This window comes from Artibeus jamaicensis, unplaced genomic scaffold (genome assembly GCF_021234435.1).
Source record: "Artibeus jamaicensis isolate MK-2021 breed Jamaican fruit bat unplaced genomic scaffold, CSHL_Jam_final contig_588, whole genome shotgun sequence".
Classification (NCBI taxonomy): Eukaryota; Metazoa; Chordata; class Mammalia; order Chiroptera; family Phyllostomidae; genus Artibeus; species Artibeus jamaicensis.
The window spans coordinates 8,539,110-8,552,661 of NW_026521895.1; the positions used below are offsets into that span (position 1 = coordinate 8,539,110).

Below are 13,552 nucleotides of genomic sequence, written 5' to 3' on the forward strand. Positions count from 1 at the left end.
AACACAAGCGGCATCGTTTATTTCGGAAATGATCCCTAGGCTGTTACATAAATACTAATGAAGTGCATAACGATGTGTTCCACCTTGGAATTGGCAGCAGAAGTCACAGAGGTGCTGACCCTCTCCGCAAGGGGAGCAGCTCTTCACCACATGTCAGGATTGGGAGTCAGGTGTGTCTGGTTATTCTTTTTGTTTTTTTCTTCCCCCATATTGCCTTAAATGACCCAGAAAGAAAAACAGACATGGCCAAAAAGAGAGTTGGGGGGGAGGAGTGAGATATTATAACTAACCACAGCCATCAGTACGCACAGCAAACCCTTGATTTTTTCTGACTGGAACGGAGATTTCTTGTGATACATATCTGCGCTAGGACGCGGAGTAGAGCCCCCTACCAGGTGTTCTGACCTACACACAGACGCATCCTTCACAAAGTGTGATGTTCAGTAAACAGGGCCTACAGTATACTAGGCTTTGGGGTATGAAGATGACTAGGACTTGGCGAGGATTGACTTTGAGGATTTCCTTGGGGTGGGGAGGGGCATCAACAGCTATGGAGAGTGGGACAGATGGTCCCGTTTTCTCTCTCTCCTCACTGTTGCCATCTGGTCTAAGCCACCATCACCTGTCTCCTGGACTGCTGCGGTTCAAGTTCCTTTGTAGTTTCCCTGCTTTCATGCGCACTCCTGCCATGGCCTGTTTGCCCTACGTGCAGTTGGCCAATTTTGTTAAAATGTAAATGAGCTCTAGTTACACTGCTGTTTCATTTTCGCAGCCATGTACACCAGGGCCTTCATAATCTGGCACTTGCCTGCATCCAGGAACTCATTCACTCTTTCCTTTTCTTGGTGTTTTGCTTCTTTGGGCTTCTTTCTTTTCCAGGAACATGTTAAGCTCTTTCTACCTTCAAGTTTTGGCTCTAACTGTTGTACCCAAAAACCTTGCTGTGCCCAAAGAATGCCTGGAGGCTGGTCCTGGGGTATGTTTAGATTGTAGGGAGGGGTACAATCAAACAAAGAAGATGGGGACAGAAGAAAAAGCCATTGGGTTTTATAATTTGGAGGCATTTTAACTTCCATAGGGCAGTTTTTGGAGAGGCAATAAGGGGGCAGTGAAGTGGTGGGTTAGGCGGAGAGTGGACAGTAAGGCAGTGGAGGCGCTAAGCACACGGAGCTCTTGCCTTTCACCACATTCCTCGAAAGAATGGATAGGGCTTGAGGCCTGGGCTTTTCAACTGAGGATGCTCATAGGAAAAGAAAAGGTTACGCATGTTCACAGGTTGAGTGGAAAAAGTCTGAACAGAGGGAGCAATGGAAGTTTCGAAGAAGAGGGGTGATTGGAGGAAGGTTCCAGAAGAGATGGGCAGGAAGAGGACCATAAACCCAACTGGAGAATTTTACAAATAGGATATAATTTAAAGAGCCACAGGTACATTTTTTATAAAAGTAAGTGCCAAAATTGTATGGAGTAAATTTCCTTCTGTTATGGACTAAATGTTTGTGCCCCTACCCCCAAATTCCTATGCTGAAATCCTAAATCCCAATGTGATGGTATTAGGAGGTGGGACCTGTGAGAGATGATTAGGTCATGAATGTGAAGCCGTCATGAATAAGATTAGGGCCGTTAAATAAAAAAACAGACCCCAGAGAGCTCCCTCTCTGCTTCTGCCCCTTGAGGACACAGCAGAGAAGACAACTGTGAACCAGGATGTGGGATGTCACCAAACACAGTTTCTGCAGGGGCCTTGGGCTTGGACTTCCCAGCCCCTCCAGAACTGTGGGAAATAAACTTGGGTCGGTTATAAGCCTCCCAGACAGTGGTGCTTTGTTACAGCAGCACACATGGCCTCGGACAACTTCAAGGTTAGCACACAGTTTCTCCGGGTGTGGGTGGTGTGCTTTTTATTACTCAAAGTAATCTTCGAATACATGCCCTAGATGGGACAAATGCAGAGATATACCTAGCTGGGTTGGGGACTTCAATCGGGTAGCCATTCTCAAACCTTGCCATAATTATCATTATTATTATTGGTTTACTTTTTATTAAGGTATGACACATATTTTAAGACATACAAGTCTTAAATATACAATTCAATGAGTTTTTACATGAGTGTAAACCCATGTCAGCATCACTTGTATCAACTACAAGTATATAACTTTGCCTGTGCCCCAGGAGCCTCCCTTCCAGCTCCGTCCAAGGTAATCTCTGTTTTGACTACAACTGCCATGGATTAGTTTTATGAGGTTTTTTAACAGCTTTATCGAGGTATAATGGACATGCAGGAAACTTCACACATTCAAACCATACAATTCGGTTATTTTTTACATGTAAACACCCATGCAATCATCACCACAAACAAAATAATGAGCCTATCCATTATCCCCAAAGGTTTTCTCACTCAGCTTCGTAATCCTGCCCTGGCCCCCAGCGCTCCCACATCCCAGCCCATAGCTGCGGGCAACCACTGATTTGTTTTGTCCTATATGTGAGTTTGCATTTCCTAAACTTTCACTCAGCATAATTATTTTGAGATGAAACTTGGGATTGTCTCCAGTTTGGGGCCGTTACAAACAAAGCTGTTCTGAATTTTTGTGCACAAGCTAACACTTAGTCCATCTTCTGGATTTTAGTCATCCTAACGGGCGTGCAGTGTCAATTCCTAGTGGTTTCAGTTTCCATTTCCCCAGTGACTACTGATGTTGAGTATCTTTTCACGTGACTTTTTCCCATTTACATCTTTAATGAAGTGTCTATTGAAATATTTTGCTTATTTTTTAAAAACTGGGGTGTTTTTTTTTAGTTCAAGAATTTTTACAAATATACTCTGTTCTCTATCAAATATAGTTTGCAAATATTTTCTCCTGGTTTGTGGCTTGTCTTTTCATTCTCTTGAAGAGCAGAAGTTTTCATTTTGATTCTACTTATTTTATTCTTTCATAAATTGTGCTTTTAGTGCCATATCTAAGAAGCCGTACCTAGCCCAAGGTCACAAGGATTTAATTCTGTGTTTTCTCCTAAAAGTCTTATAGTTTTAGGCTCTTACATTTAAGTTTCTGATCCATCTTGACTTAATTTTTGTATATAGTACAAAGTATAAGCTGAAGTTCCTTTTTTGCATTTGGATATCCAGTTGTTCTGGTATCACTTGTTAAAGAAAACTATCCTTTCTACAAAAGCTCTCTTTTGCACTTTTATTGAAAACCAGTTTTCCAAAAATGCACAGGTCTTTTTCTGGACTCTATTCTGTTCTGTGTCTTGATGCCAATACCACAATGTCCCAATTAATTTAGACTTATAAATAACAAGTATCTTAATCAGATAGTGTACATCTTTCAACTTTGTTCTGTTTTCCTTCCATTATTTTTGCCCTTTTAGATCATTTGTACTTCTGTATGAATTTTTATAATTAATTTGTCATATTCTACCCAAAAACCTGCTAGAATTTGATTGAATCTAGATTATACTGAGGAGAACTGACATTAATAATACTGAGTCTTCTAACCCATGACCACAATATGTTTCTATATGAATCTGTGGGTATGTCTCTATCTGAATCTGTGGATCAATTTGGGAATTATTGCCATTCTTAACAATATTAAATCTTCCAATCCTTGAACACAAAATGTGTTTACACTTATTTAACTCCTTTTTAATTTCTTTCAACAATGTCTTACAGGTTATAGTATACAAGTCTTGTACTTCTTTAGTTGAATGTATTCCTAAGTATTTTATTCTTTTTGATGCTATTGTCAGTGGAATTATTTCTTTAATCAGGATTCCCCAGAGAAACAGAACTAATAGAATGTGTATATATGTAGAAAGAAAAGAATATAGTTCTGGAATTTATTCATGTGATTACGGAGGCCGTCAAGTCCAAAATCTGCAGTGTGGACTGGCCTACTGCAGACCCAGGAGAGAGCCAGTGTGGCAGCCCTTGTCTGAAGGTCATCGCTGCCCGAGTTTCCTCCTATTCTGGGGAAGTCAGTCTGTTCTTCTGTCCCCACTGTCAGCTGATTGGATGAGATCCACTCACGTATGGAATACAATCTGCATACTCAAAGTCCCCCAATTTAAATGTTAATCTGGTCCAAAAACATATTCACAGAAGCATCCAAAATAATGTTTGACCAAATATCTAGGTACCATGGCCTTGCCAAGTCGGCACATAAAATTAAACATCACAGTTACACTCTGTTTTTTGATGTTGATTGCTTAGAGTTTATATATACATCTTTAACTTAGGGTGCTTTACCTTCAGATGATATAATACTACTTCATGTATAGTAGAGCAACCTTCTAATACTTCACCTTCCTTTCTCCCATCCTGACGTTATGCTGTTGTTGTCATGTGTCTTATAAACTCCATACTTCATTGTCATTTGGAAACAAGACTGGAGCATTGTTCACTCTAGCGCTAATTATGCCTCACTAACAGGGCAAGATCCCCTGTCTATTTCACCCAGTGCCCCCTGAACCTTGAGGTTTTCTGGTCTGGCTGGCAGGCACTGGCACTATGCTCAGCCCTATGTGAGCACGGAACGTCATTTTCTTGGTTCTCTTTGAGGTGTTCTTTCTCTGGCCTCAGGTAATCTCCTGATACACTGGTGGTAAGAACTACTCAGCTAAATGCTCCAGGCCAAACCTCTGCGTATCTCTGGAGTTTGCTCTTCTTCATCACTCTGTCCTGAGAACTTGAATCACCTTGGTCTCCCTGGGCTCTGACCTCTGATTCTTCCAGCCAGGCCATCTGCCCGACTCTGCCTGGGTTCCTGCTGCTGGGCTCCTCCACAGCCCGGACAGCTCTCTCAGAGCAGTGCACTGGGGCTCCCTCGTTCATGCCCGTGTCTCAGGGGTCACTGCCCTTCATTGTTCCATATATTTTGGCCAATTCTGGTCATTTCTGAAAGAAGGTGGACGCAGAGCTCATTTCTGTTGTATAGACACAAGATTAGAATTGCTGGGTTGTACAATATATGCATGTTTCACTTTAGTAGATATTGCTTAGAGTTTACCAAAATCAATTAAGCTAATTTTAATTGTGGATCATTTTCACTAATATAATGGACCTTCATTTTATGCAGAACAGGTTGCCAGATTTTGTTCCCCAATTAAACACAGAAAAGAGGGAAGGTGACAAGTTCTTAGGGACATCATTTACATTTTTAGAACTTCATTGATATGCACCCTCATTTAAAATGTACTATTAAAAGTATTAAGTGGCAGTGGTGGCAACCAGCGAGGAAAGCAGAGAGGCTGCTTGACTGACAGTTGTAATTGTATTTGACAGAATATGTTTGCTAAGTAATAACAGCTTTGTTTTGTTTGTTTGTTTCAAAAACCTAGTGGTATTATATGTTTAGTACCTAGTCCATTAGAAAATTCCCTTGTGCTTTGCCTCCTTGATGAATACTCTTCTCACAATGAAGGAGACCCATATCCACAGAGAATCTTTCTGTGGTTCTTTTAGACAAAAAGATTCAGATTAAACGATTATGCTCAGCAGTGTGGTGCAGGGTGTCAGGGAGCGTAGCTCCAGACCCTTCCCTCACGTAGTGGTGAGTGAGTGGCCCCCTTCAGAGCTGCTGAGGGCCAAGGAGGTACAGACTGCAGAAGTGATTCAGTCTTCTCTGGCTCGAAGTGGTATTTGAGCTCTAAGAATGCTTTTTAGCTACTTTCCCAGGTAAAATATGTATTAAATTTCTACCAAGTATGACATTTCCCTAAGGGAGTTGCTGCTTGGCTTATACTGTTCAGTATCTAATGGGTAATGTTAAAAGAGTGTAACATTAAAGGAATCTGTTTTTCAAGTTTTTGTTCCCAGCCTTTGAATTACTCTTGAGGAGTAATTTAATTCATTCTTAAGTCAGGTAGCTGCCTCTTTGATGCCTTTGTCTTTAGATGCTCTGTTTGTAAATAAGTATGCTCTGTTTGTATTCTCTCCTAAGAATAGATCAAAAATGATGTTTACATCTGTTCCCCAGTTGAGGAAGAAGAACATAATGCGACTTTATGGCCGTAGTTAACCCTTTCTGTACCCTACATCCTGTACCGTGGCACTTGATGTTGGGGTTCAGCTCTCTGAGAGGCCAACACAGCTGTCACAGCTCTAAGTGTCCTTGGCCAGGGCCTGTTTGCTTGCTTGTTTCACAGTTATGCTACATAAATCAGACATGTTGTACCCTTTCCATGTAAAACATGAATTTATAACAACTAATACCAGGTTTTATAATTCATTGTATGTTTCCCCTTTACCCAAAATGCATGCAAATTGATTTTCTCCTCAGGTCTATGGGGAAAAATCTACAGAAGCTAAAAAGAATTGAACACAAAGATGCCAATTCCTGCAGCTGACTGGCCTGGGTAAATACTTTCCATTGACCTGCCAACAGCAATCAAGGCTCAATAAGAGGAGGGTGTACTCAGCCCACAAAAGGAGCACACCTTGAGTACACAGCTTGGGTAATAGGGGAGGCTGTGCCACTAGACCCTACAGAACACCTGATACATTAGGCCAAGATACCAAGACAGGGAGACGTAGGAGCTCTACCTAATACATTGAAACAAGCACAGGCATAATGCCAAAATGAGAAGGCAAAGAAACACGTTCCAAATGAAAGAACAGATCAGGACTCCAGAAAAAGAGCCGAATGAAATGGAGATAAGAAAGCTATAACAGGCAGAGGTCAAAACACTGGTTGTAAGGATGCTCAAGGAACTTAGTGAGAACTTCAATAGTATAAGAAAGTGTTTCCTTCAGTGAAATGAAGGCAACACTAGTTAAAATAAAGAACAGTTTATAGGGAAACGACAGTAGAATGGATAAAGCCAAGAATCATATCAGTAATTTGGAACATAAGGAAGCAAAAAACAACCAATCAGAACAATAACAAGAAAAAGAATTTTTTAAAAAAGAGGATAATGTAAGCAGTCTCTGGGAGAACTTCAAGCATTCCAACATTCACATCATAAGAGTGCCAGAGGGAAAAGAGGAAAAGCAAGAAATTGGAAAACTATTTGAAAAAGTAATGAAAGAAAACTCCCCTGATCTGGTGAACGAAACAGAAATGCAAGTCCAGGAAGCACAGAGAGTCCCAAACAAGGTGGATGCAAAGATGACCACTCTAAGACACATCATCATTAAAATGCCAAAGGTTAATGATAGAGAGAGAGTCTTAAAAGCAGCAAGAGAAAAGCAGTTAGTTACCTGCAAGAGAGTTCCCATAAGACTGTCAACTGATTTCTCTAAGAAACTTTGCAGCCTAGAAGGGATTGGCAAGAAATATTCAAAGTCATGAAAAGTGGGGACCTACAGCCAAGTTTGCTCTACCCAGCAAAGATATCATTTAGAATTGAAGGGCTGATAAAGAGCTTTTCAGAGAAGAAAAAGATAAAGGAGTTTATCATCACCAAATCATTATTATATGAAATGTTAAAAGGACTTAATTAAGAAAAAGAAGATTAAAACTATGAACAATAAAATGGCAATCAAGATATATCTATCAACAATTGAATCTGAAAAGCAAACTAAGCAAACAAGAACAGAGACTGAAGCCTAGATATGAAGAGCATTTTGATGATCACCAGATGGGAGGAGGGTATGGGGGAATGGGTGAGGAGGTGAGGGGATTAGGAAGTACAGGAAGTAGGTAGTTACAGAGTAGCCATGGGGATGTAAAATACAGCATAGCAAATGGAGTAGCCAAAGAACTCATATTCATGACCCATGGACATGAACAATGGTGTGGGGATGCCTGAGGGAGTGGGGAGTGCTGAGTGGAGGGGGGCAAAGAGGGGAAGATTGGGGCAACTGTAATAGCATAATCAATAAAGTATAATTCAGAATTTGAGAAAAGAATATAAAGGTAGAGCAGTCATTTTTATATGCTGATTATTTTATTTAAAGTAACACTTTAGACTGAGACTAGATATTTTGTATATTAAACAAAATTGATCTTCTTTGGAATGATTCAGGAATGATGCTGTGAATAATGAGATGTAAGGGAAAGAGGGGGATGTTTTTATCTTTATTTTATTTATTTTTATCCTCACCTAAGGACATTTTTAAAATTGCTTCCAGAGAAACAGGAAAGGAGGAAGAAATATTGGTGTGAAAGAGAAACGCTGATTGTTTGCCTCTCATACATACCCAACCACGGATCGAACCTGCAATCCAGCCATGTGCCCTGACCGGGACTTGAACCCACAAACCTTTGGTTATGGCATGATGCTCCAACAAACTGAGCCACACTGGCCAGGGCAAGGCGTGACTTCTTTTGTAAGCAATCTCTCCACCATTGGACCTAGAAATGGAAGACTGGCCACTTAATCACTAGCAGTGTGCATTCCTGTATTGTTCTGCATAATATGCAGATAACTTGCATTTCTGTCTTTCTTCATCAGTCTTTGTTTACTCTTTCACCAATTCCTGGCCACTGCAAGACCACTTTTGATCTAAGATGGTGCTTTATTATAGTCCAGCTTATTCGTTTTAAATTAAATAGAATTTTCTGATCGGGCAAAAAATAAGGCTAGTAGTCTCCACTCCTTAACTAAGTGCCTTATATTTCTGAACAATGTTTTCTGGAGGGACCATCTTTTAAAAGACCTCACTAGGCCATTAGTTCATGTCATAGAGATGTTTATACAACCCGAGTAATGATAGTCCAGACCTAATAGATCCTATCACGCTTAACTTCAGCAGAGGTGTAGATCAAGTCTACGTGAAGGCTGAAGAGGAGTCGTGCAGCCATGGAAACCACATTCTTTTTGTCAGAACTGGTAGCAGAAGGGCCGGGATTTGGTTGGCCCACATGCTTCTGCCTTCCTCAGGTCCCACTGTGGAGAGAGCAGTGGGTTCCAGGAGTGGGAGTGAGGGGAAAAACAGCGTTAGGTTTGGATAACCTCACAACTTGACTTAACTGAGTGAGCTCCAATGCTTATCACTCAGTAGTCTTAGAGAAGCCATTCCTCGTTAAGCTTTGTGATTATGTCTAGGAGCACATCTGTCCTGTCATAGTTTGTAACACCCGTCCACACTGGCTAATCACCGTCTCACCCTAGAGCCAACGTCAGATGCCACGCCCTCCACTGCCAACTTCTAATTTGAAATTAACAGCATTTATGTTTTGGTTATATTTTTAACTTTTTAATGTTTCAATTATATTTTTATATTATTTTTTACTTAATGTAGGCAGAGCTGCATCTATTTAAGACCTTAGCATGTATTTTTTTTTTCGTCAAACTTGTTTAAATGAAAAAGCAAGTTTACTTAAAGGGAAATATTAAGGAAATAACAGTTCAAGATATTGTCAGAATCACAATGGTAGTATCATTATTAGAACAAAATGATTCAATTAACCCTTATTTAATGAGTATCCCACACCTAATAAAATATGGCATCTGATAATGCAGCAAAAAGCTATAATGGAAAGAGCAGTAGACTTTTAAAAGTTCATTGTGTAAGTTGCAGTTTTTCCAATCATTAACATTATTACTTTGGCAAGTCAGTGCTTCTTGTGGCAGAAGCTGTATAAAAGAGATTTTTTCAAGTCTTAAATGCCGTGAAAAATGAAATTTGTTATTCTGTCAATTTACTCTGTCCTACATTATAAGCTGGTAGGTGTAGTGTAGATCAGATTTAGCCTCCTGTAACATGTTTGGACTAAATGGACATGATAGAAGTCTGGATTTTGTTCTTCACAACATGTCAGAGAAGCAAATGTTGACTATTTCATCCAGGCTGGAAATAAATCAGTTTTGAAATGAACAGAATTAAGTGAAAGAAATAACACTGAGGGGGACCTACTTAAGTAAAATGACCACAGAAATTTTTTTTCCTATGGAGCTGACGTATGAACTGAAAGCTGAACACTGAACAGGAGACAACCATGGGGGCGGGGACAAGAAAGGAGCGATTCTCTGATAGGAACAGCCTTCACAAAAGGTGGAAAGAGGTTGCTGCTTCCCGGCACCAAATCATCTAGGCCTTTGCAAGTCATGGAGAACAGCTTGAACTTTATTCTGAATGCTTTGGAATGCCATTGAGGAGTTTTTAAAAGATGGTTCAGTCTTCCATCCACATTTCAGTTCGAGTGGCCAAGCTGGTCGTAGAAGTCCAGGTGAGGAGTAATGGTGTATTTTCTGGAATGTGGCCATTTCGTGAAACCTCCCTAATTTTTCCCAACTCATCCCTGGTCCTTAAAGTCCCTTCCTTTCCCAGCAACTCAGGTGACTCCTAGATCATTTATGCTATTATGCTTCAATACTGTTTCTGCATTATTCTCCAATGCATAAGAACCACATCTTATTTACTCTTTAAATTACCCACAAAACTTATTCATGTCTTCCATCTAGTAGACGTTCCATATATATTTGCTAAATGAGTCCATACACAGATTTGGTGGTCTCATCCGTCTGTGTGCCTCAGAACCAGCTGGGAGATTTAAAATTTGAATGTCAGGGCCACACCCCCATAGATTATGATTCATACGGTCCAGTGTATTTATTATAAAATGCCGGGGTGGTTGATTCCCAGGTGCAGTTGGAATGGAGAACCAGGAGACCAGGCTGGTTTGGGAGGTGTTACCCGGGAGTGTCGTGCCCATCCCACCCCTTTAGATGCCTGTGTCCTCACAGGCATCTAAAGGGCTTGTCCTCACGAATGTTCAAGGCACGACGGCAATGCCCTGGCTTTCTGGCCAAGTCGGGGGTAGTTGGACATTCAGCATTATTGCACTACTGATCCAGGTCTTCGGGTGCCACTTTCCAGGCCTGCTGTCAACTAGCTTTCCTTGGGAAGAAGGTGGTAAATTGCTGTTTTTCACCAGATAGCCGGAGTTTGTCTTTTTCTTTATTAACCATGGACACCGAAAACCTCTAACCAAGGAAGGAATTAAAACGTGGCTTTGTCAAGCACAGAACTCAGAGAGGCTGACAGTGGTGTATTGGTGCAAGTGTTTTGACTTCAGGAGGGGGAAGTCTTTATTTAACTCTATATAATGTGTATATAATACTGTAATTTTAAGGCGCCCGCTTCAAAATAGAAACTGGGGTGGTGGAAATAATAACAATAAACAGAAATTAAACTAAACCAGGCTCGGTGCCCAGGAAAACTACCCAGATTCCAAGAACTGGGCAAGGAGTAAATCAGTAGGAGGGAAAAGGCAGGAATGGATAGAGTCGGAATTGCCCCCATTAAAAATGACTGCTCTGCAGCGTGATCGCTGTTGAGCAGTTCTGTGGGGCATCTGTTGTGCGGGTGGGGTTCCTGGGCTTCTCATTTCAGTGACGAGCTTCCGATGGAACTTGCCTTTCTAAGATGTCAGTGCTGGACATACCAGTAACCACAGTGATCTTGCATTGTGTTTGAGCTTTGATAATGCTGTACACTACTTGGAAATAAATGGGCCAGAAGTAAAAATAGGGGCTCATGACAGCTTTAGCTAAAGTTACAAGAAAATGTTCATGTTTCCCAGGATGCCAAAATGTCAGGTGATTTACATAAACAACGGAGGAAATCCTCTTTGTGTTTCAGGGGTGTGTCTAATACAGGAACCCATGCTTTCCTGTTATTGAACAGCATTCTTTAATCTTTTAAGCACATTTTAAGACCTGCATATATTCCAGATATGTTGTTTAACATTAAAACACAAGAGCAGGACATGACTATCAGAGAAACCTACTAGATTTCCCTTTGTGTGTTGCAGACACAAAAAATAAATGGATTGAATTAAATGTGTGGCCAGAATCCTGAGCAGACTGGTAATAGTTATTGCTAATGGGACCTACCAGGCCTATACTTGGAGCGTAGGCCAGAGAGGCCATTTGTGAATAGAAGACAATAAATTTCCTCTGATTGTGGGCGTTAAGGGGATGATGACTTTTTAACCATGAAAGTAAATGTAATTGGTGTGAAATGTTCAGAATCTTCTAGCTGAATATGATGGAAATAATGGGTAATAAACCTAAGCATTATTTGAAATTTAAAAAAAAAATGTGCTAAATTCTGGTTAAGAGCAAAGAGGTGAGATTGTACGGAAGTCATGAAAGCAGTCTTCAGTCCTGGAACTGCAGGGACCCTCAGCAGACCTAAAGGCAGGGCACCCCCATTTCCTTCTGCTCTTGGTCCTGCTTTCATGACCCAGACCATTGAATGCAGCAAACTCTGGTGTGCATGAAAGGACAGTCTTCTTATCACCAACCAGGACGGGACTAGGTGCTTTCTGTCCTTCGTCCCTCAAGGCTTCTCTTTGCCATCTGTTGAGTATCTGCATAGTTATTCGAAAATGTGGTATCTGTGGGGTTACTTGAAGCAAAGACTCATGGAAATAAAGAACAAACTGACAGTGACCAGACGGGAGTGGGGAGGGACATAACGGGGGAAAGGAAGGGAAGGGTCAAGTCCGGGCACATGTAGAAAGGACCCCTGGGCAAAGCCAATGGGGAGCAGGATTGAATGTGGGAGGTGGGGGGTGGGTAGGGCGGGGGAGAGTAATGAGGAGTGGGGGTATAGGAACAACTGTAATTAAACAACACTAAAAAATAAAAAATATAAACATATATTCAAAACTTTAAAAAAAGAGGAAAAACAAGAACAAAAAAAGCATGTGCCGCTGAAGCAGTCTTATTAGGATAGCATTCATTATGACAAGTAGTATTTTCCACTCTTCCCAGTTCCTGTCGTAGCGTCATTTGTGTTCAGTCTCATGATTCCTACAGCCAAGGCCCATAGGAGCTTCTGGGAAAGCTCTTTCAGAGCACTTGATTACCTCCCCACCCTCGAATGTCTGTCATGAGATAAGTAGATGTAGAACTATTCCAAGTGACTCCCTGCTGGCGTCTGGTGCTTGACTTCTGTCTGAGAGGTGACACTCCATCATCAGCATGACTAAGGCTGAGAGAAGGTCCTGGTCCTGCCCGTGTGGTGACCTCAGGAATTCATATTGGTGGGGGGAGGCGTCCAGAATGCCAGATACAGTCCTAGTCAGATGCCAACTTGATACAAAGTGGACTATGTTTTAAAGCCAACTGTTCCCTTTTTGTAAATGAGGTATTACTCTTTGTCACTGCGACATGAAATATTTACACCAGACTATAAAATTAGAAATATGCATTGCATTTCCTTAGGGAAGCCAATAACCTCCACTTCTAAAATTCAGCCTTTCCCAGTGACCCCTACCTGGTGCCTGTCAGTCCTGTATGCTTCTTTCTCCACAGTTGATTATTGTACATGTGCAGTCTCCATTAAAGGTGCTTGGTGTTATTCAGTTAAGTTGTATTCGGTGGGAATGAATGAAGACATAAAGGACGCAGCAGCCCTTACAATTATAATTGTATTGTAACTGCTCGAGAGTAGAGATTATAACCTCTATATCTTTTGGTTTACCCCCTCACCAAAAGCACACACATTCATTCTCCTGAGATACATGTTTATGTGCATATTTTTTCTTCTCTCGCTCTCGTTTTGCATATGCATGTAGGTGTGAGATAGAAGCACTACTAGCAGAGGAAACAAACCAGCCTGCACACCCACTAACCCGAGTGGTCTTTTCTTGGC

The 13,552-nt window shown here is 41.1% G+C and overlaps 1 protein-coding gene across 7 annotated transcripts in view; it reads left to right on the forward strand.

The window, feature by feature from the left end:
* Positions 1-13,552, forward strand: part of STXBP6 (syntaxin binding protein 6) — a 239,606-nt gene that overhangs the window by 168,640 nt on the left and 57,414 nt on the right. The window lies entirely within an intron of this gene.